Source organism: Chiloscyllium plagiosum, unplaced genomic scaffold (genome assembly GCF_037043375.1).
Source record: "Chiloscyllium plagiosum isolate Xiang-an unplaced genomic scaffold, Cpla_swu_hap1 HiC_scaffold_6, whole genome shotgun sequence".
NCBI lineage: Eukaryota > Metazoa > Chordata > Chondrichthyes > Orectolobiformes > Hemiscylliidae > Chiloscyllium > Chiloscyllium plagiosum.
The window spans coordinates 117,167,052-117,188,199 of record NW_028270144.1 but is presented as its reverse complement, the minus strand read 5'-3'; the positions used below and the strand labels follow the sequence as shown (position 1 = coordinate 117,188,199).

Sequence of the window (21,148 nt, the reverse complement as noted above, 5' to 3'; positions counted from 1 at the left end):
GGTCAAACAGGTGACTGACATACATTTATAGCCAGTCCCCAAAGTAAGGTTTATTAACAGGGACAGACAGGGAGACAGGGGCAAGTAGTCCCAGGGAGATGAGACACATCATGTTAGGGGAGTACCCAGACCATCAGTAAAAGATGGTAGGTCAATTGGGACGTGGGAGTGTGCTATCTCCATTCCTCCTTCCACAGAATGGCTCCAGCATTGGTAAAGCATTCTCATTAGTCAAGAGTTCTTTCTTTGTTTAATTAACAAATGTATCATGTCTAAACTGTTGCTTCTCAAACTATCTGAAGATTGCAATGAATCTTTCACTTGCTATATTAGGTAACTGGGATCATGAAACCAAACAAAAATCAAGACTATACATAAATTAACTACTATACTTCCTGCATCACAAGAGATTACACCATACAATTCTGTGAAATGTCCCATAATCAAAGAAAACGCTAGATAAATGCAAATCTCCTTTCATCGATGCAGCTAAATACCATTAATTAAAATACCACTAATTTAACAGTTGTAATTACATTTTGGAATGCAAAGCACAAGGGGCACTAGTTTCTTCCAAAATACTATTTTCAATCTGTGTCAGAGTGGGTCAATGTCATTCACCCTTCAGTTTTCTTTCCCAGAGAGAAACAGAATGTGCATCACGTTCTACACCCAAGATTAATGAATAGAGGTTAGCAGATGACCACAGAAAAAACAAAATCTCATTGAGACCATGCACTGAAATCCAATCTGGAAAGAAATCCTGCCTATACAGCTAGTAAACGGAATGATATTGAATTGTATCTTTTCTTTCTTTCTAACAGAAAAATACAGTGCAAGGTTTGGTATAATACTCTCAGCATTGCATGTTTGCATTCGTGGTATCCAATTTACCAAAAACAATACTTTGAATAATTTACTAGAGATTCTTCAAAATATTTAACATTGTCATATAGTGGGTTTTAGCGAGTTTTAAGAAGATTTGTATCTCAGGTTGAGATTTTGGATGTAGGTTTGCTTGCTGAGCTGGAAGGTTCATCTCCCTACTAGGTAACATCTTCAGTGGGCCTCAGGCAAAAAGCACTGCTGGAAATTCCTGTTTTCTATTTATGTGTTTGGGTTTCTGATGTCATTTCCTGTGGTGATTATTTCCTGCGGTGAAGTCACTTCCTGTTCCTTTTCTCAGAGGGTGGTAGATGGGGTCTAACTTTATGCGTTTGCTGACAGAGTTCCGGTTGGAATGCCATGCTTCTAGGAATTCTCGTGCGTGTTTTTGTTTGGCTTGTCCTAAGGTGGATGTGTTGTCCCAGTCGAAGTGGTGTCCTTCCTCATCCGTTTAGAAGGATACTAGTGAGAGAGGGTCATGTCCTTTTGTGGCTAGTTGGTGTACATGTATCCTGGTGGCTAGTTTTCTGCCTGTTTGTCCAATGTAGTGTTTGTTACAGTCCTTGCACGGTCTTTTGTAAATGACATTAGTTTTGCTTATACCGAGCAAGGACAAGCCAAACAAAGGCACACATGAGAAATGACATAATCAACCCAAAGAAACCCAAACATATAAATAGAAAACAGGAATTTTCAGCAGTGCTTCGCCTGAGGCCCACTGAGGATGTTACCTAGTAGGGTGACGAAACATCTGGAAATGAACCTTCAAGCTCAGCGAGCAAACCTACATCCACATTAGTGGATGTTCTTGAGCTTTGCCCATGGAGAGAGTACTCAGGAACGTTTTGTTTAGTGCACCTGGGAGATTGGAGCAATGGGTGAGCATTGACAAGTTGTAGAAGTTCCATCTAAAATGGCAGATCTCTGCAGGTGAACTGCATCAGATGTTCGTGGCACCCAAATAAAAATACTATATTATCAACAATTTAGCATTTGTAGATTATTAAAGATATGAATAACTTCAGTACTGTTTTTGCACCACAGAATCATACATCACAGAAGGCAAAATTTGGCTCTTTGAAAGAGTTAGTCAATTCATTGAATTTCCTTGCTCTTTGCCCAATTTTTCTTTATTTCAAGTATACATCCAATTCTTTGTTGAAAGTTACTGTTAAATATCTTTTAATTGCTGACAAGCTGTGCATTCCAGATGACACACACAGATCATGTAAAGAACTCATCTCCCACTAGCTCTTTTGCTGTCACTCACATAAGTACAAAATCTGTACCTCTTCTGGCTCTCAACTCTCCTGTAGTTCCTCCAGATCTAATCTATCAAAATTACTCAATTTTGAAACCCTCTATTGAACCCCCACTTAACTTTCCCTGCAATAAATAGAGTAATAAGTTTCTTCATTCCTTCTGCATAATTTAAATACCTTACTCCCAATATCACTCCAATAAACTTTCTCAGATCATTCTTTAGGGATTTGGCATCCTTCCAATAAATCTAGTGACCAGATAAATTTTTTAAATATTCCTTCACAGGATATGGGCATCACTGGCTAGGCCATCATTTATTACCCATACCTAACTGGCTTAGAGAAGACAGTGGTGAACTGCCGTGTACAATCCATGTAGTGTGTGCACATCCATGGAACAGATGCAACACAAGCTGAGGCAAGTGATCTGTAAAGGTTTACTATTAATCCCTTGCTTCCAAATCCTTTAAATCAAGCCAAGGGAAGTCAGCTGGTATTTAAGTAGCCTTCTCAACTTTTTAAAAGTCAATTTTGTTTTTGGGATATTGATGCAGCAGGTTAGCCCAGCATTCATCGCCCATTTCCACTTTAACATGGAGAAGGGAGCAGTGGGGTATTTTCTTGAACTTGCCTTCAGTCCACGTGGTACGGAAAAATCTATAATGAAATACATTTTTAATTTCATACAGGGGGTGTAGACTCTACTGACTAAGTCAACATTTATTTCCAATCCATAATTGCCATTGTAGAAATGGCAGTGAGCTGAATTTCTTGAACCGCTGCAGTCCATTTGATAGATAGATCCACAATGTTGCTAGAGAGAGAGCTGCAGAATTTTAACCTATTGACTGTGGAGGAACAGTGATATACTTCCAAGTCAGAATGATGTGTCGCTTGGAGAAGAACACATCCTGTCATACTCAACTAATTTTCCAACCCCTATCAATTCAGAAGAATTATCATACTGGACTCGAAACATTAACTCTGTTTCTCTTTCCACAGTTGCTATCTGGTCTGCTAAGTTTCCCCAACATTTTAATTTGTTTTTAAAATTCAAATTGCTAGCATCTGCAGTATTTTGCTGTTCATTCAAATCTATGTGTACATACCCCATTCCCCAGTATCTCTCCCCCGAGAAAATTGCATGATTCATTTTCTATTAACCAACCTCAATACTCTATTATAAAACAAAGAACTGTGGAGGTCGGAGATCTGAAACAACAAAAATTGCTGGAGAAACTCAGTAGGTCTGGCACCATCTCTACATCTTTCTCTCTCCACTGGCTATGCCAGACCTGTTGAGTTTGTTCAGCAATATCTTTTTTTGTCTCACAACTCATTTTTAGACAACATCTTCAAACCCACAAACATCTGGAAAGCCAAGAGCAGCAGATACATGGGAATACCATGACCTCTAAGTTCCCCTCCGAGTCACTCACCATCCTGACTGGAAATACATTGCTGTTCCTTCTGTGTAGACAAGGAGGTGGCTGGAAGAACACAGCAAGCCAGGCAACATCAGAAGATGCAGAAGTCAAAGTTTCAGGTGTAACCCTTCTGTATCGCTGGGTCAAAATCCAGAAGTCCCCGCCTCAGGGTGTTGCAATCTACCTACATCATGTGGACTGCAGTGCTTAAAGAAGGCAGCTTACCAAGGGTAGCTATGGAATGCAATAGAGTTTTTAAAAAAAACCTGCGAATGCTGGAATTCAGAAACAAAAACAAAAAAAAAGAAATTGCTGGAGAAACTCAACAGGTCAGGCAGCATCTGTGCAGAGAGAAAAGGAGAGCACGGTTATAATATTTGGGTATTCAGCGATCCTTCTTCAGAACTCAGAGAGGCAATAAAGTGTTGGGTAACCCGAAACGTCGATTTCGCTGCTCTTCGGATGCTGCCTGAACTGCTGTGCTCTTCCAGCACCACTGATCCAGAATAAAGTGTTGGGCCCAGCCAGCAATGCCCACGTCGCTCGGTTGAATAACAATAATAATAAAAAAAACCTCTATCAAAACACAAACATTATGTGATTAAAACCTGCGACGCTGTAACTCGGGCAGAAATCTCCAAGTGATCTAACAGAACGCCGCGGGAGCTGCGAGATACATGAAGCCTTCGTGGGAAGCTGCTTTCTGACGACCTACCGTTTCATGAAGTGGGTAACGTTAGGCCGGGAGCCGGCAACCTGCTGGAGGCCTCTCCTGTCAGCAACCACCACCACTGCGACCGGCCTCAAGAAGGACCCCAGAAACGAACAACCGAAGGCGCGCCTGATCCATCCGACACCGCAACATCATGCCTCAACCCCATTTCTTGGAGATCCTCCTCTCGCGTGTGCCTGAATAAAGAGGATCCCGAGAGGGCAGTCAGTTTCGCCTGACCCGGGACCGTCGCGTTTCACAAGGAAGTTTTGTCGGACAGCTAAAAGTCCCGTCAGTTTGGGGTGGTGGGGGCCTCTCTGTGCTGAGGGGCGTATGGAGGATGCGCATGCGTATTCACGATCAACCATTCATTGGCGCCATCTTTATGAGGGGCGGTGATGTCGCCGAAAAGGCACGAAGGTGCCCGATCATACCCGAGTGTTGAACATCAGGTGAATAAGAACATGTGGCCAACATGTTTCTAATCCTAAAATCAGCAGAGACGTTCCACATAACACAAAACTAAAACAAAATCACAAGGCGGCTCGCTACAGTTTTATTTAAACTTTAACAAAGTTGAATTCAATCTAAATTACAGTAGCTATAGTATGTAAAATGAGTAGAGTAGCTAAAGTCAACCTGTCTCCCTCTGAGTTTGGCAAATTCACCTAACCTGCACATCTTTGTTATCAAACTTGCTGATCAGGGTGGCAATGTTCCACTGAACGTATTTCTTCCTATTTTTATTCCATTTTCCCTCCTTATTCAGTGTCTTCCTGTAACAGGGTCGAGGTGGACTTCATAGAATATATGTTTCTCTGATTGGGTCTGTTAATCTGGTCTAATCAGGGAGTCCTCGCTGACAGATACAAACAGGAGTCTGCTGACTCTGAGTTAACAGGATTAGTGTCAAGTAATATGTACATGTAAATAAATTGTGACTTGGTGACAGGCTACCAGCCTTTATGGAATAATTTCAGTGGCGACATGAGAAAAAAAGTGCACGTGAAGAAATTCACTCATAAAAGTTATCTTTGAGTTGGGATAATCATTTTTAACATTATGCTATTATTTGAGAAACTTGACTCATTGAAACCTGCCGTTGAAGATTGGACCTCTTATGTAGAAAGAATGTAATACTTTTTCCAGACAAGTGACATTGGGGCAGATGAAAGCACTGAGTAGGAGTGGCATGGTAGTTCAGTGGTTAGCGCTGCTGCCTCATAGCACCTGGAACCAAGGTTCAATTCCAGCCTTGGGCAACTGTCTGTGTGGAGTTTGCTCATTCTCCTCCTGTCTGCGTGCGTTTCCTCTGGGTGTTTCAGTTTCTTCCCACAGTCCAAAGATGTGCAGGTTAGGTGGATTGGCCATGCTAAATCGCCGATGGTATTCAGGGATGTGTAGATTAGGTGCATTAGTCAGGGGTAAATGTAGGGGAATGGGTCTGGGTGGGTTACTTTTTGGAGGGACCGTGTGGGCTTGTTGGGTAGAAAGGCCTGTTTCCACACTGTAGGGGTTCTGTGTTAAATCTCCTGACAGCTTGTGGACCCATAGCTTTTTTGGTTATTAGGAGACTTGAAGCACCAGATTCAAAAACCTTTCAAGAGTTGACAGATTTAGTTACAGAGTATTGTGATCTCAAGCCTCTGCTAATTCTAATAAGCTATCAGTTTTACTCAGCAATTCGAGAATCAAGGAAATCCTGGGATTTTTGACTAGATTAAGGTGACTGGCAGAGGCATGTGACTTTGGTTTAACCCTTAATGAGATGTGACAGAGTATTTGCTACGTGGGTTTAATGATGTAACCATGCAAAAGCACCTATTCTTAAAGCTCCACTGGACTTTGAACAAGCACTACAAATGGCTTTGTTATTAGAAATTGCAGCAAGTGGAGCATGTGCATTAGAGGGTATGCGGATGGAAGTGGACACCCTCGCCAGGCTAATTGAGCTTGGGGTCGAGAGTGTGATGCTGGAAAAGCACAACAGGTTAGGCAGTATTTGAGGAAAAGGAGAATCGACGTTTTGGTCAAAATCTTTCATCTTGATGAAGAGCTTTTGCTTGAAACATTGATTCCGCTGCTCCTCGGATGCTGCCTGACCTGCTGTGCTTTTCCAGCACCGCACTCTCAACTCTAATCTCCAGCATCTGCCCTTGTGAGCTTGCCTTTTGTCTAATTGAGCTTGGGGAAGACCACTTGAGTAAAGGCAATTGCATAGCCTCAGTCAGGGCCCACAGCAAACCCTAAAACAAACTCAAGCCTCAGTCAAACAGTTCACATTTTCTTCAGGATTCGGGCCAGTGAGCCATTATAGTTGCTGCCAGTATGTGGACCCAAGCAGCAAAAAAAGTCCCACTAGGCCTGAACTGAGTAAGAGAACTCATAGGCTGACATTCAGGAGGGTGCACACCCACAGTTACATTGCTTAGCAATATCCAAGTCAGAATCAATCAAAATAAATATCTTGTTAAATGGCTGCCTGGTTCTAATGGACATTAGTTGACATTGCCAGGACTGTGCCGACCCTTTCATTGACCCAATGTTCTTAATCATTGTGGATGCCCACTCACAGTGGTTGGATGAGCATACAGTTTATTTGTCAAACTCGGATGACAATAGGAAAGCTGCAAGCAACGTTTGCAGCATGCAGTCTCCTGGAAACATTAGTCATGGATAATGAGTAATCATTTGGGTGGCATGGTGGCTCAGTGGTTAGCATTGCTGCCTCACAGTGCCAGGGACCTGGGTTCGATTACCACCTCAGACGACTGTCTGTGTGGAGTTTGTATGTTCCCCGCATGTGTCTGCGTGGGTTTCCTCCTACAATCCAAAGATGTGCAGTTAGGTCAATTGGCCATGCTAAATTGCCCATATTGTTAGGTGCATTAGAGTAGAGAAATGGGTGTGGGTGGGTTACTCTTCAGAGGGTCAGTGTGGACTTGTTGAGCCAAAGGCCCTGTTTCCATACTGTAGGGAGTCTAATCTTATTAGCAGGGAATTTGAGTATTTCCTAAAGTTGAATGGCATTCAGCATGTAAGGACAAGTCCACACCATCCATCATCCAATGGTCTGGTGAAAGCGCAGTTGCAATTTTGAAGATAGGTTTAAAGAAACAGCCAAGAGCTTCACTTGATACCAAACTGTCCCAATTCCTGACTCAATGGACGTGAAACTGGAAAAGTTCAGCAGGTCAGGCAGCCTCCGAGAAGTAGGTTATTCAATGTCTTGGCAGGTTTCCTGCTTCCTAGATGCTGTCTGACCTGCCTTGCTTTTCCAGCTTCACACCTATTTACTTTGGTTTTCAACATCTGCAGTCCTTACTGTCTCCATGTCCCAGATCCTAGTTGATTATCAGACCACCCCTCACGTAACTACAGGGATACCTCCAGAGGAGTTGCTAATGGGGAGAAGACTCTGCACCAGGTAAATCTTCTGAGACCTGGGGCTGGGGATGGTAAAACAGCATCAGGATCACCAATGCTGGACACAAGACTCCTCTGAGCGAGACTGACAGTTCACCTCAGGGGATGAAGTTTGGTACTAAAACCATGGAAATGACCCTGCAGGGGTAAGTGGCATGGTCAGGTCCCATGACATGCAAAGTTGGGGTAGATGCGGTGGTCCTAAACAAGCACGTTGACCACATGAAAATGGCAAACTCGCAAATGGTGCAACAGCAAAACATACCTGGCTTCTCAGAACAGCCAGGAACATTGTTGGAACCTATTGGCCAGCTCCCTCCAACTAGTATCGAAGAAGCATTGGAGTTTGAGATGGACACAGCGTATGGATCTTTACTGCCTGGAGAAGAGGATAAATTTTCTCCAAGACGCAAAGGGGCGCAAGAGGTGGGCTACAGTCGACTATACACTGCCTGTATCCCTGGCTGAGTCGGAAGAAATGGACCTGATACAAAGACACCCCAGGAGATGCTACAGGAAAAGAACAGCCCATACCCACAGACTTAGAGCTATAGGGACGTAGTGATTGTAATGTGGTCAGCCAGGTGGAACTCATAGAATAAGAGTTCCCTGATTAGGCTGTTAAGCTGGTCCAAGCGGGGAGCCCGGGCTGTCAGAGGTTCTGTTCACTCTAGGAGCAGGCTCTGAGGAAGCCAGGCCAGTGTCAAATACCATGCATATGTAAAATAAAGGATATCTTGGTGATGGGATACTGGCCTCTGTCGGAGTTATTTCACTTCCCACTTATTCTTCCGATGATTTGCATCAGTTCCACAATTTCCAGTTTCTTAGCCCAAGCCACCTCTTCTTCATCTGCCATTATTCTCCTTTGCCTGAGCTTATTCTTCCTTTGAACAAAGTTTCCCTTAGCTCAGTCTCTTTCTCCAAGTCACGGACATGGCTATGGGTATCAGAGTTTATGAACTGGAGACCAAACTACTGACACTGCAGCAGATCAGGTAATGGACAAAGTAATTTCTCCACTTTACGCATATGGTCTATACACCCCCCACGATAGGGACTTTGGATAAGATGGCTGGATAGCAAGATAGTTCATGTATTGAATTAACTTATCAAAATTCTCCAGATTCAGGGATTCATTAGATTGGAAGATAGTAAATCTAATTTTTTTTCAAATAAAAGACAGGGAGGCAGAAAGTAGGAAACTGCAGATTTATCAGACAGAAAATGTTTAAAACTATTATTAACTATGTTATAGCAGTGCACTTAATACATTGAAGGTTATCAGGCAGAATAAGTTTGAATTTAAACACAGAAACAAAGAAAATAGATGTGGGAGAAGGCTATTCGACTCTGCTCCATCTTTCAATATGACAAGAGCTGATCATCCAATCAGTCCCCTATTCCTGCTATCTCCTCAGACCCTTTGGTAGGTGGATAAGAACACAATCAGCTGCAAGCTCAGAATCCACCTGCCTAGACTGAATTTAATCAGCTCACTAAGATTGACAATTTCCACTGCATCTCATGACAACTCTAGTTCAAGCAATCTCTTATGCCGTGTGAAGGCCCCTCAAGTTGTCTTCGCCATTTAATGAGATCATAGCTGACCTGATTACTCCACATTCCCTCCACACTCAACAACCTTTCACATAGCCCAAAGCCTCGATTGTACTTTGTGACTATATAAAAGACGCTTGTAAAACTGCATGAAAATTGGCTCAAGTTCTATCCATTACACCTGACTTTCTCTGGAAGTGATTTTAAAACCCTCCTATTATCTTTCCCTGTGCTTATCAAGAATCTATCTACTTCAGGCTGAGAAATATTAAAAGGTTTTTGAGGAGGAGAGTTCCAAAGAATTATGCCGCATCATGGATTTAATTGAAGAAGCATGTTTAGACAAATATTCTTAACTCTTTTATAAGAGGAGACAGAGATGGAAATGTGTTGCTGGAAAAGCGCAGCAGGTCAGGCAGCATCTAGGGAACAGGAGAATCGACGTTTCGGGCATTAGCCCTTCTTCAGGAATGAGGAAAGTTGGTCCAGCAGGCTAAGATAAAAGATAGGGAGGAGGGACTTGGGGGAGGGGCGTCGGAAATGTGATAGGTGGAAAGAGGTCAAGTGAGGGTGATAGGTCAGACTGGGGTGGGGGCGGAGAGGTCGGGAAGAAGATTGCAGCTTAGGAAGGCGGTGCTGAATTTGATGGATTTGACTGAGACAGGGTGGGGGGAGGGGAAATGAGGAAACTGGTGAAATCCGAGTTCATCCCTTGTGGTTGGAGGGTTCCTAGCCGGAAGATGAGGCGTTCTTCCTCCAACCATCGTTTCGCTGTGGTCTGACGATGGAGGAATCCAAAGACCTGCATATCCTTGGTGGAGTGGGAGGGGGAATTGAAATGTTGAGCTACAGGGTGGTTGGGTTGGTTGGTCCGGGTGTCCCAGAGGTGTTCTCTGAAACGCTCCGCAAGTAGGCGGCCTGTCTCCCCAATATAGAGGAGGCCACATCGGGTGCAAAGGATGCAATAGATGATATGTGTGGAGGTACAGGTGAATCTGTGGCGGATATGGAAGTTTCCTTTGGGGCCTTGGAGGGAGGTGAGGGGGGAGGTGTGGGCGCAAGTCTTGCACCTCCTGCGGTTGCAGGGGAAGGTGCCAGGAGTGGAGTCCTCAGCAGAGGCCTCACCTTCATTCCCCTACGCTCCCGGATTGATGAATTCAACACGCGGCGTGACATCGAACAATTCTTCCGCCGCCTTCACCTCCGCGCCTACTTCTTTAACCAAGACTCCCGCCCTCCCTCTGACGACCCCTTCTCCCGCCTCCAACACACCCCATCCACCTGGACACCCCGTGCTGGCCTCCTACCTGCCCTCAACCTCTGCATAGCCAACTGCCGCCGCGATATTAACCGCCACCTGAACTCCCCCACCCCTCTCACCCACTCCAACCTCTCACCCTCGGAACGCGCAGCCCTCCACTCACTCCGTTGCAACCCCAACCTCACTATCAAACCAGCAGACAAGGGAGGCGCGGTAATAGTTTGGCGCACCGACCTCTACACCGCTGAGGCCAAACGCCAGCTCGCAGATACCTCCTCCTACTGCCCCCTTGACCATGACCCCACCCCCCACCACCAAACCATCATCTCCCAGACCGTCCATAACCTCATCACCTCAGGGGATCTCCCATCCACCGCCTCCAACCTCATAGTCCCACAACCCCACACCTCCCGCTTCTACCTCCTGCCCAAAATCCACAAACCAGACTGCCCCGGCCGACCAATTGTCTCCGCCTGCTCCTGCCCCACCGAACTCATCTCCGCATACCTTGACACCGTCCTGTCCCCCTTAGTCCAAGAACTCCCCACCTACGTTCGGGACACCACCCATGCCCTCCACCTGCTCCATGATTTTCGCTTCCCCGGTCCCCAACGCCTTATTTTCACCATGGACATCCAGTCCCTGTACACCTCCATCCCCCATCACGAAGGACTCAAAGCCCTCCGCTTCTTTCTTTCCCGCCGTACCGACCAGTGACACCCTCCTTCGACTGACTGAACTGGTCCTCACCCTGAACAACTTCTCTTTCCAATCCTCCCACTTCCTCCAAACGAAAGGAGTAGCCATGGGCACCCGCATGGGCCCCAGCTATGCCTGCCTCTTCGTAGGATATGTGGAACAATCCATCTTCCGCAACTACACTGGCCCCACCCCCCACCTTTTCCTCCGCTACATCGATGACTGTATCGGCGCCACCTCATGCTCCCACGAGGAGGTTGAACAGTTCATCCACTTCACCAACACCTTCCACCCCGACCTCAAATTCACCTGGACAGTCTCAGATTCCTCCCTCCCCTTCTTCGACCTTTCTATTTCTATCTCAGGCGACCGAATCAACACGGACATCTACTACAAACCAACCGACTCCCACAGCTACCTGGACTACACCTCCTCCCATCCTGCCCCCTGTAAAAACGCCATCCCATTCTCCCAATTCCTTCGACTCCGCCGCATCTGCTCCCAGGAGGACCAGTTCCAAAAACGCAAATCCCAGATGGCCTCCTTCTTCAAGGACCGCAATTTCCCCCCCGACGTGGTCGACGATGCCCTCCACCGCATCTCTTCCACTTCCCGATCCTCCGCCCTTGAACCCCGCCCCTCCAACCGCCACCAGGACAGAACCCCACTGGTCCTCACCTACCACCCCACCAATCTCCATGTACAGCGCATCATCCGCCGCCATTTCCGCCACCTCCAAACGGACCCCACCATCAAGGATATATTTCCCTCCCCTCCCCTATCAGCATTCCGTAAAGACCACTCCCTCCGTGACTCCCTCGTCAGATCCACACCCCCCACCAACCCAACCTCCACTCCCGGCACCTTCCCCTGCAACCGCAGGAGGTGCAAGACTTGCGCCCACACCTCCCCCCTCACCTCCCTCCAAGGCCCCAAAGGAAACTTCCATATCCGCCACAGATTCACCTGTACCTCCACACATATCATCTATTGCATCCTTTGCACCCGATGTGGCCTCCTCTATATTGGGGAGACAGGCCGCCTACTTGCGGAGCGTTTCAGAGAACACCTCTGGGACACCCGGACCAACCAACCCAACCACCCTGTAGCTCAACATTTTAATTCCCCCTCCCACTCCGCCAAGGATATGCAGGTCGTTGGACTCCTCCATCGTCAGACCACAGCGAAACGACGGTTGGAGGAAGAACGCCTCATCTTCCGGCTAGGAACCCTCCAACCACAAGGGATGAACTCGGATTTCACCAGTTTCCTCATTTCCCCTCCCCCCACCCTGTCTCAGTCAAATCCATCAAATTCAGCACCGCCTTCCTAAGCTGCAATCTTCTTCCCGACCTCTCCGCCCCCACCCCAGTCTGACCTATCACCCTCACCTTGACCTCTTTCCACCTATCACATTTCCGACGCCCCTCCCCCAAGTCCCTCCTCCCTATCTTTTATCTTAGCCTGCTGGACCAACTTTCCTCATTCCTGAAGAAGGGCTAATGCCCGAAACGTCGATTCTCCTGTTCCCTATATGCTGCCTGACCTGCTGCGCTTTTCCAGCAACACATTTCCATCTCTGATCTCCAGCATCTGCAGACCTCACTTTCTCCTATAAGAGGAGACACCCTGTCCACATCCAACCTGTGAAGGCTCCTCAGAAACTTATGTTTTAATTAAATTGCCTCTTTCTCTTCTGAATGTCCAGTGGGTACAAGACTATATTCTCCAAAATTTGTTCGAAAATCACTATGATAAAAACTATGGTAAATGACTGCAGATGCTGGAAACCAGATTCTGGATTAGAGTGGTGCTGGAAAAGCACAGCAGTTCGGGCAGTGTCCGAAGAGCAGGAAGATCGACGTTTCGGGCAAAAGCCCTTCATCAGGGATACAGGCAGAGTGCCTGAAGGGTGAAGAGATCGAAATCACCATATCCATTCAAAGTATTAAGGTGGTAAACCTTCCCTGTGAATCAGCTGTGAAGTAAGGTTGTTTTTCTACATTCATTGAGGGACCAGCATTTGTAGCCCAGGGGGCAGTTAAGAGTCAGCCACATTGCTGTGTGGTTGGAGTCAAATGTAGGCCAGACCAGGTAAAGATGGCAGTTTTCTTCTCTGAAAGGGCATGAGTGAACCAGATGGTTTTTTCCAACAATCAGCTCAAGGTTGCCAACAGACTCTGTGATGAAGATGCTCCTTGTTCAAGGCTAGGTTGTCCTTGGATTTTTTTTTCAGAGAGGTCGTAAAAGACACAGACTCCAAAGATGTCTGGGCTTGGATGGGTTTTAGGGCCATTATACCTAACAGATACTGCCTCAGGGAAACGACTTTCAAGTTCTTTTAAAAAAAGTTGTACACTGAAAGGGGAGTGGCCAGTGCTCCCAACTCAGCTTTTCTCTGATTTGGTTTGGGTTTTAGCACAGCAGTGTTTTTGAAGGTGCTGGACCCAAAGAAGCAAGTCCATGCTGGTACTCTCTCCCTGACATTCTCCTTTAAGACCCCATATTTGATTTAACATTTTGTGCCAAGGGGTGTTTATGGGGATTGTTGCAAATATTGGAACAGCATCATTAAGTTAGGTTGATCTGTTGGATTTCAGATAGGATAAATTATTCTGTAATCTAGTCTCTTTTGTTTGTGTAATCTGGTAAATAAATTCTGTTTTGTGCGGCACAGTAGCTCAGCGGTTAGCACTGCTGCCTCACAGCACTAGGGAGCCTGGTTCGATTCCATCCTCAGGCAACTGTCTGTGTGGAGTTTGCACATTCTCCCTGTGTCTGCATGGGTTTCCTCTGGGTGCTCCAGTTTCCTCCCACAGTCCAAAGATGTGAATTGGCCATGCTAAATTGCCCATAGTGTTAGGTGCATTAGTCAGAGGGAAATGGGTCTGAGTTGGTTACTCTTCGGAGGGTCGGTGTGGACTTGGTGGGTTGAAGCACCTGCTTCCACACTGTCTGGAATCTAATCTAATTTAATCTGTTTAAAACTGTTATGGACTAAGCCAGACCGCTCAAACCATTCTTAAGCAGGCAGCCCAGACCATAACTTTGCAATTTGTTTTGTAAGTGTCCAGTAAAAATTACTCAGAGTAAGTTAGCTAGATTGACTACCAGGTTTTAAAACTGACAAAAATTTATTCACAAACTTACGCAATGAAAATCAAAGAACAGAATAAAGAACCCCTACAGAATTCAGTCTATCCAAACTGGAATTAATTATGCTGCTGTGAACATACACAACAGTCCCAGTAAACAAACCCCTTAAACACAGCAAAAATGAAACAAAGGCTTACAGGTTGAAATTAGAAGGGCAGAAGGAGAGAGAGTCTAGCAGCCTGTTTCAACACAGCCCCACTGCTGAACTCCTGAACTAGTAATGGGATTGCCTCTGGAAATCTGGTCAATCCATCTATTATTGTTAATAAATACTTATTCCCACTTTTTGATGGAGGTAGGGGGCCTTCACAATCAATCAACACTCTTATGAAAGGTTCCTCCAATGCAGGAATAAGTATTAAAGGTGCAGGTTTTATTATTGCCTGTGGTTTTCTGATTAGCTGACATGTATGACACGTCTGGCAAAATTCAGGCCAGCAAAAATGGATTTGTATTTTAGCCTGTGGTTTCCTCACCCTTAAATTACCTCCAAGTGATAGCTCATGCGCCACTCGCAGCACCTCCTTTCCATACTCTACTGACAAAGCAATTTGATGAATCTCTGCCCATTTCTCATCTGCTTGAATGTGTGATGGTCTCCATTTCCTCATTAAGACATCATTTATTAACACATAGGATGCATTCACTCTCCTTTCCTGTATATGCCCTTTGATACAAATGTTTTAAGCTCTTATATTTCCGCTGTAGCTCAATAAGCTTAGCAGAGCTAAAGATATGTGCATGTTTACCTATTTGCTCCTTCTCTCTACCACTTATCTGATCAAAGAAAGTCTCTGATAAAGCTATTTCAGCTTCCTTATATGTGCCTTTTGGTTTTCTCCTGCTTCAGCTTGTGACTCTGTCATCTTTTGACCACACAATCTGAGAAGATCCCTGCATAAACGCCCCGCATTTCTTCAGTTGCTTGAGTCTCCGCTGGCTTTTCAACTAGAGTAGGCAGCACGCCTCCCTGTGAACCAGCTATATCATTAACAAGGACAAATTGTATTCCTGGAGCTGAGAGTTTGTCCAGTTTTCCTACCACAAATTGTCCACTCTTTTCTGACCTATCTAGCCTCAGTTTACATAATTGAGCACTTTTTGTCTCACCATGAGTTCCTGTTACCAATACCTTTTCCTGCATCTTGGAGCTGCCTGACCTGCTGTGCTTTTCCAGCAATACTCTAATCTTTGACTCTAATCTCCAGCATCTGCAGTACCCACTTTCACCCGCTCAGTTAGAAAGCTGTTCACACCCCCTTGACTGAGACAGGTTACTTTTAAAAACATAAAAGCTTTGGCCTAAAGACTCATCTGTTTACGTATAAACCAAAAGGCTTTTCACCTCTGTACCAAACCCATCCATATAGGAGCCCAGCCTGTTTACAACCCCTCTGTAGAAAACAAAAGACACAGTATCCTTGAGAAAAGGAACAGCTTTTAGAAAAAAAAGACCAGCTTTGAGACAAAACTAAATGGCTTGACCAGGTGCATCACTCCTGGATTATCCGCATTACACCTGCTTAAAACAACTGCAAAAATAGAGTCTGGGCTACTTTCTTGAAATGTTTTGAGGGGGTCTGGCCTGGTCCATAGCAGATAGGGGGCTCTTTGTGGGATTTGTTCTATAGTTACAAATTGGGGTTAGGTTGTTTGACTCAAAGGCAACAAGTGGTAGGTGTAGTTTCTTTTGTTCTGGGTGTTGAATGTGTTTAGTTTAAACAGTGCTTGGGATAGCAATGGCTCTTTCAGTCACCAGGAGTTTTCTGGGGGTGGAAGAAATAACCTTGGGGGTTTTACAAAAGGTGATTAAGGCCAAGCTGCTGGAGTTAGCAGACAGGCTGGAGCTGCCTCCTTCCGTGAGGAAAGGAGAGATAATTTCAGCAATAGCTCAGCATTTAAAGTTGCTGGAAATGCCATCAGAATCTTTAGAGTCGTCTAAAGTTCAGTTCAAAATTAAGTAGCTTGAGTTAGAGGCAAAAGACAAGGAAAGTACAACAGAAATGAAACAGTTTGAATTGTGAGGAAAGAGAAAAAGAACAAATTGCTTTAGCAGATCAAAAAGAAGGAGAGGGAGAGAGAAGAAAGAAGGAGTTTGAACTTCAGATTTTGGCACTTAGACAGGAGTTCAAACGTCCACTTCCTGAAGTAGTGAGAACTCTTGTGGTAGAACAGAGTTAAAACATCAAGATTAGCAGCTGAAATGGCTGATAATTATGAATTGGACCATAAATCAACGTTTGGTTTCCACAATCAATTTCAATCCATGAGGGATAGTTATGAGGGAAAAGAGAAATCCTCACATGGAAAGGGAAATGTAGATCATATGGAAAACATACCACAGGGTAAAAAGGAAACCCTTGAAGGGAACAGAGAAGTTAAAAAGCTCCGGTGTTTTCACTGCAATAAAGTAGGCCACATGAAATCACAGTGTTGGTGGGTTAGGAAAAGCACTGGGAGGCCAGACGTAGGAAAATAGGATAAACCAGTGAATTTTGTTGGAGTGGTAAGAGAAAGCATGTGGAGGCTAGAAAGCTGCACCAGAATGTACAAGCTGGTTGAAGGTTGGTTATGGAGCAAGTGCCAGATCTTCTTAAACCAGAAACCTCCGAAGGTAAAGTTTCCTCGCTTAGGCCAGGAGCTGCAGGTAAAGGGGTTACAACATTAAGAGACACAAGATCCTTTGAATTGGTGATGCTCAAAGATGAGGATTCGTGCACCTCTGAAGGATTATTGCCAGAAAGGTTACGAGTAATGGGAATTCACGGTGAGACAAGAAGCGCTCAGTTATGTAAAGTGAGGTTAGAGTGTTCAGTAAGAGTGGAGAATTCATGGTAGGAGTACTGGACAAACTCTCAGCTCCAGGAATACAATTTGTCCTTGCTAATGATACAGCTGGTTCACCGGTAAGAGTGCTGCCTACCGTGGCTGAAAAGCCAGTGGAAACTCAGGCAACTGAACCACTGCAGGACTCATATCCTGGGATTTTTCCGGACTATGTGGTAATGAGGTCACAAAGTCACTAGTTGAAACAGGAAAGATCAAAGAGTCTAGACAAGGAAGTTGAAGTGGAATTAGCAGAGACCCTGTTGATCAGATAGGGGAGACAAAGCAGGAGCAGATAGATGACAATAAAGACATCTTTAGTTCAGACAAATTAATTGAGTTACAGCAGAAAGATGAAAATTTAAAGCAATTTTATCAAAAGGCATACACAGAAAAAGAATCCGAATGTATCCCTGAATGGTGTTACCTTAAAAAATGATGTCCGAATGAGGAAATGGAGGCCATCACACATACAGGTAGGCGAGACATGGACAGAAGTTCATCAAATAGTATCACCAGTGGGGTATAGCATGAGCTACCACTAGGGGGTTATTTAGGAGTAAAGAAAACACAAGCTAAAATATAAAACATTTTTACTGGCCTTGACTGCACAAGGATATAGTTGAATTTTGCCAGACATGTCATACACATCAGGTAATTGGAAACCACAGGCAGTAATAAAACATGCATCTTTAATACTTATTCCTGCATTTCAGGAACCGTTTACAAGAGTCTTAATTGATTGCGTAGGTCCCTTACCTCAAAGGAAAAGCGGGCATCAGTATTTATCAACAATAATAGATGTGTCGACTAGATTTCCAGAGGCTGTCTCGATATGCAATATCACACCTGAAAGGATTTTAGAGCAATTACTCAGATTTTTCACTAGATACAGACTTCCCACAGAGAAACAATCAGATCAAGGGTCAAATTTCACATTGAAATTATTCAAGGAAGTTATGGATAGTTTAGGAATAAAAGAACTCAAATCAACTGCGCACCATCCAGAATCATATTGATTGCTAGAAAAGTGGCATCAGACTTTAAAGACCATGTTGAGGGCTTACACTCAGGACTATCCAGGTGATTGGGATAAGCAAACCCAATTGTGCTTTTTGCGACTGGAGATGTACCAAATGAGTTGACAAAATTCAGTCCATTTGAATTAGTTTATGGGCATAAAGTGAGAGGACGCTACAATTGATTAAGGAGAAATTGGTCAGAATTCAGAGACCCACATATTTGGACTATGTGTCAAATTTTCAGGAATGAGTAAATAGAGTTGGCTAGACAGCATTTAAAAGTATCACAGCAGACAATGAAACAGGAGGCTGACAAGAAATCAAAAATTCACCATTTTGCTATCGCAGATAAGGTGTTTGTGTTACTTCTGGTAACAGGTGAACCTTTAAAAGCAAGGTTTAGTGGACCTCATCAAGACAATAGGAAATTGGTGAGGTGAACTATTTGATAAGGACTCCAGACAGAAAAAAATCTCACAGAGTGTGCCATGTGAATATGCTCAAAACGTACTTTGACTGGGAAGGAAAGCCTAAAGAGAATGTGTTATTGATTACAACACAGAGGAAAGAACCAAATCCAGAGGATTCTGAATGAGGCATTCCTCAAATTAAATTGGACAATGAGGAAGCTGTCAAAATTGGGATAATTTATTGAGTTACCTTCCGGAGGAAAATTGAAATGACCTGAAAGAGTTATTACTATCACATAGGGAAATATGTGGAAATAAGCTGGGAAGTACGAACCTAATTATGCAGGATGTAGATAAAGGAGATGCTGTACCAATTAAGCAACATCCTTATAAGCATAACCCTCTAAACTTGGCACAGGTTCAAAAAAAGATTGAACACATGCTCCACGAAGACATAATCAAAGTGAGTTACAGTGACTGGAGCTCACCTGAAGTAATTGTGCCAAACCAGATGGTACCCAACGGTTATGTGTAGACTATCGTAAAGTCAATGCTGTTACAAAGACTGATGCAGATCCGATTCTGCGTTTGGAAGACTGTGTTGAGGACGTGGGACAAGCAACTTACATTTCTAAAGTGGACTTGCTCAGACGATACTGGCAGGCACCTTTGTCAGAAAGAGCAAAGGCAATTTCAGCTTTCGTAACACCAAATGGGTTGCATCAGTTTAAAGTCATGCCATTTGGAATGAAAAATGCGGCAGTCACATTTCAGACCCGAGCCAACAAGGTCATTGTCAGATTACCCAACTGTGTTGCATATATCAACGACATCATGATTTTTAGTCACACATGGAAGGAACGTTTGCAACATTTATCAGACTTGTTCGATCAACTTCAGAAGTTACCTTCCTGGGCCATGTTATTGGACATGGACAAATGGCCCCACGGAATGCAAAAACAAAGGTAATTACGGAGTTTCACACAAGACGAGCAGTGCTACAATTCCTGGGAATGAGTGGATTTTATCAAAAATTTGTACCAAATCTTAGCAGTGTGGCTACTCTATTCACTGAATTGCTAAAGAAAGATGAGAGGTCTCAGTGGACAGCAAACTGTCAAAAAGCATTTGACAGCCTGAAAGCTGGGTTAACCACTGCCCCGGTATTAGCCACACCTAATTACACAAAGCCATTCAATGTGGCTATCAATGTAAGTGATGTGGGTGTGGGTGCTGTGCCCCTGCAGGAAGATGACAAGAAGATAGACAGACCTATTTCTTTAGGAAAATGAACATTCAATAGCTGAAATATTTGACAGTTGAGAAGGAGACTTTGAGCTTGGAGTTGGGATTACAGCATTTCAATGTTTATGTTACCAGTAACATATCTGAGACAATCATATACACTGATCATAACCCATTGAAGTTTGGGGAGAAATTTAAGGACAAAAATGCCAGACTGTTTAGATGGAGCTTGTTGTTACAGCCAATCAATGTGAAAATTGTGCATGTGGCAGCATGAGAAAATGTGATTGCTGGTGCATTGTCGAGACTTGAATGAGAAATTTAGTGGCGGGGTACAACAGAACTGAGGTGTATTGTGGTTGTGCGTGTTGGCATGTTTATAATCAATGTAACGTATACGTGCGTTATAGTGTACTAACAATTTAGGATTAAGAGGTTTTAAAATGAAGCCATCCCTGGATATTGATGGTTAATTTTTTAAGGGGGAAGGTATGATGAGGCTGCTCCTTGTACAAGGTTGTGTTGTTCTTAGGTTTCTTTTCAGAGATGTTGTAAAAGACACAGACTCTGAAAAGTCTGGGTTTGGATGGGTTTTAGGGCCAGTTTGATTATAGCTCACAGATATTGCCTCAGACAAAAGGCTTTCAAGTTTTCTAAAAAAAAGTTGTACAATGAAAGGGGAGTGGCCAGTGCTCCCAGCTCAGCTTTTCTCTGGTTTGGTTTGGATTGGTTTAGCACAGTAGAGTTTTTGAAGCTGCTGGACCCAAAGAATCAGGTCCAGGCTGGTCCTGTCTCTCTGACATCTCTCCTGTAAGGCCCTGTGTCTGATTTTACCTTTTGTGCCAAGGGGTGTTTATGGGGATTGTTGCTAATATTGGACCAGCATCATTAATTTGGGATAATCTGTTGGGTTTTCAGATAGGTTAAGCTATTCTGTATTCTGTTATCTTTTGTTTGTGTTTCATTTGGTAATCTTGTAAATAAAGTCTGTTTTGTTTAAAACTAAGTGGTTTGACCAGCTGCATCACTTCTGGAACACCCGCGTTACATCTGCTTGAAACAACTCACATAGTTAGGGTCTGGGCTACTTTTTTGAAATGCTTTGAGGGGGTCTGGCCTGGTCCATAACAGCAGTTTTAAATTTGGATTCATATTCCACCATCGGCCATGACAAGCAGGGGAGGTGACTAAGGTGTCAATAGGGGAGCACTTTGAGGCCAGTGACCATAATTCTGTTAGCTTTAAAATAGTGATGGA

At 44.2% G+C, this 21,148-nt stretch overlaps 1 protein-coding gene across 2 annotated transcripts in view; it reads right to left on the bottom strand.

The window, feature by feature from the left end:
• The window catches only part of LOC122550918 (uncharacterized), a 39,131-nt gene extending 34,734 nt beyond the window's left edge, over positions 1-4,397 (bottom strand). The window contains exons 1-2 of one of the 2 annotated variants that reach the window (XM_087988392.1): positions 4,290-4,334; positions 3,587-3,808 (exon numbers count right to left, since the gene is read on the bottom strand). The gene's annotated coding sequence lies outside the window, so the exon portion shown is untranslated. Of the gene's footprint in view, positions 1-3,586; positions 3,809-4,289 lie in introns of both variants that reach the window. The other variant, XM_043692366.2, reaches the window with a different exon arrangement.
• Between the last annotated feature and the right edge of the window lie 16,751 nt (positions 4,398-21,148).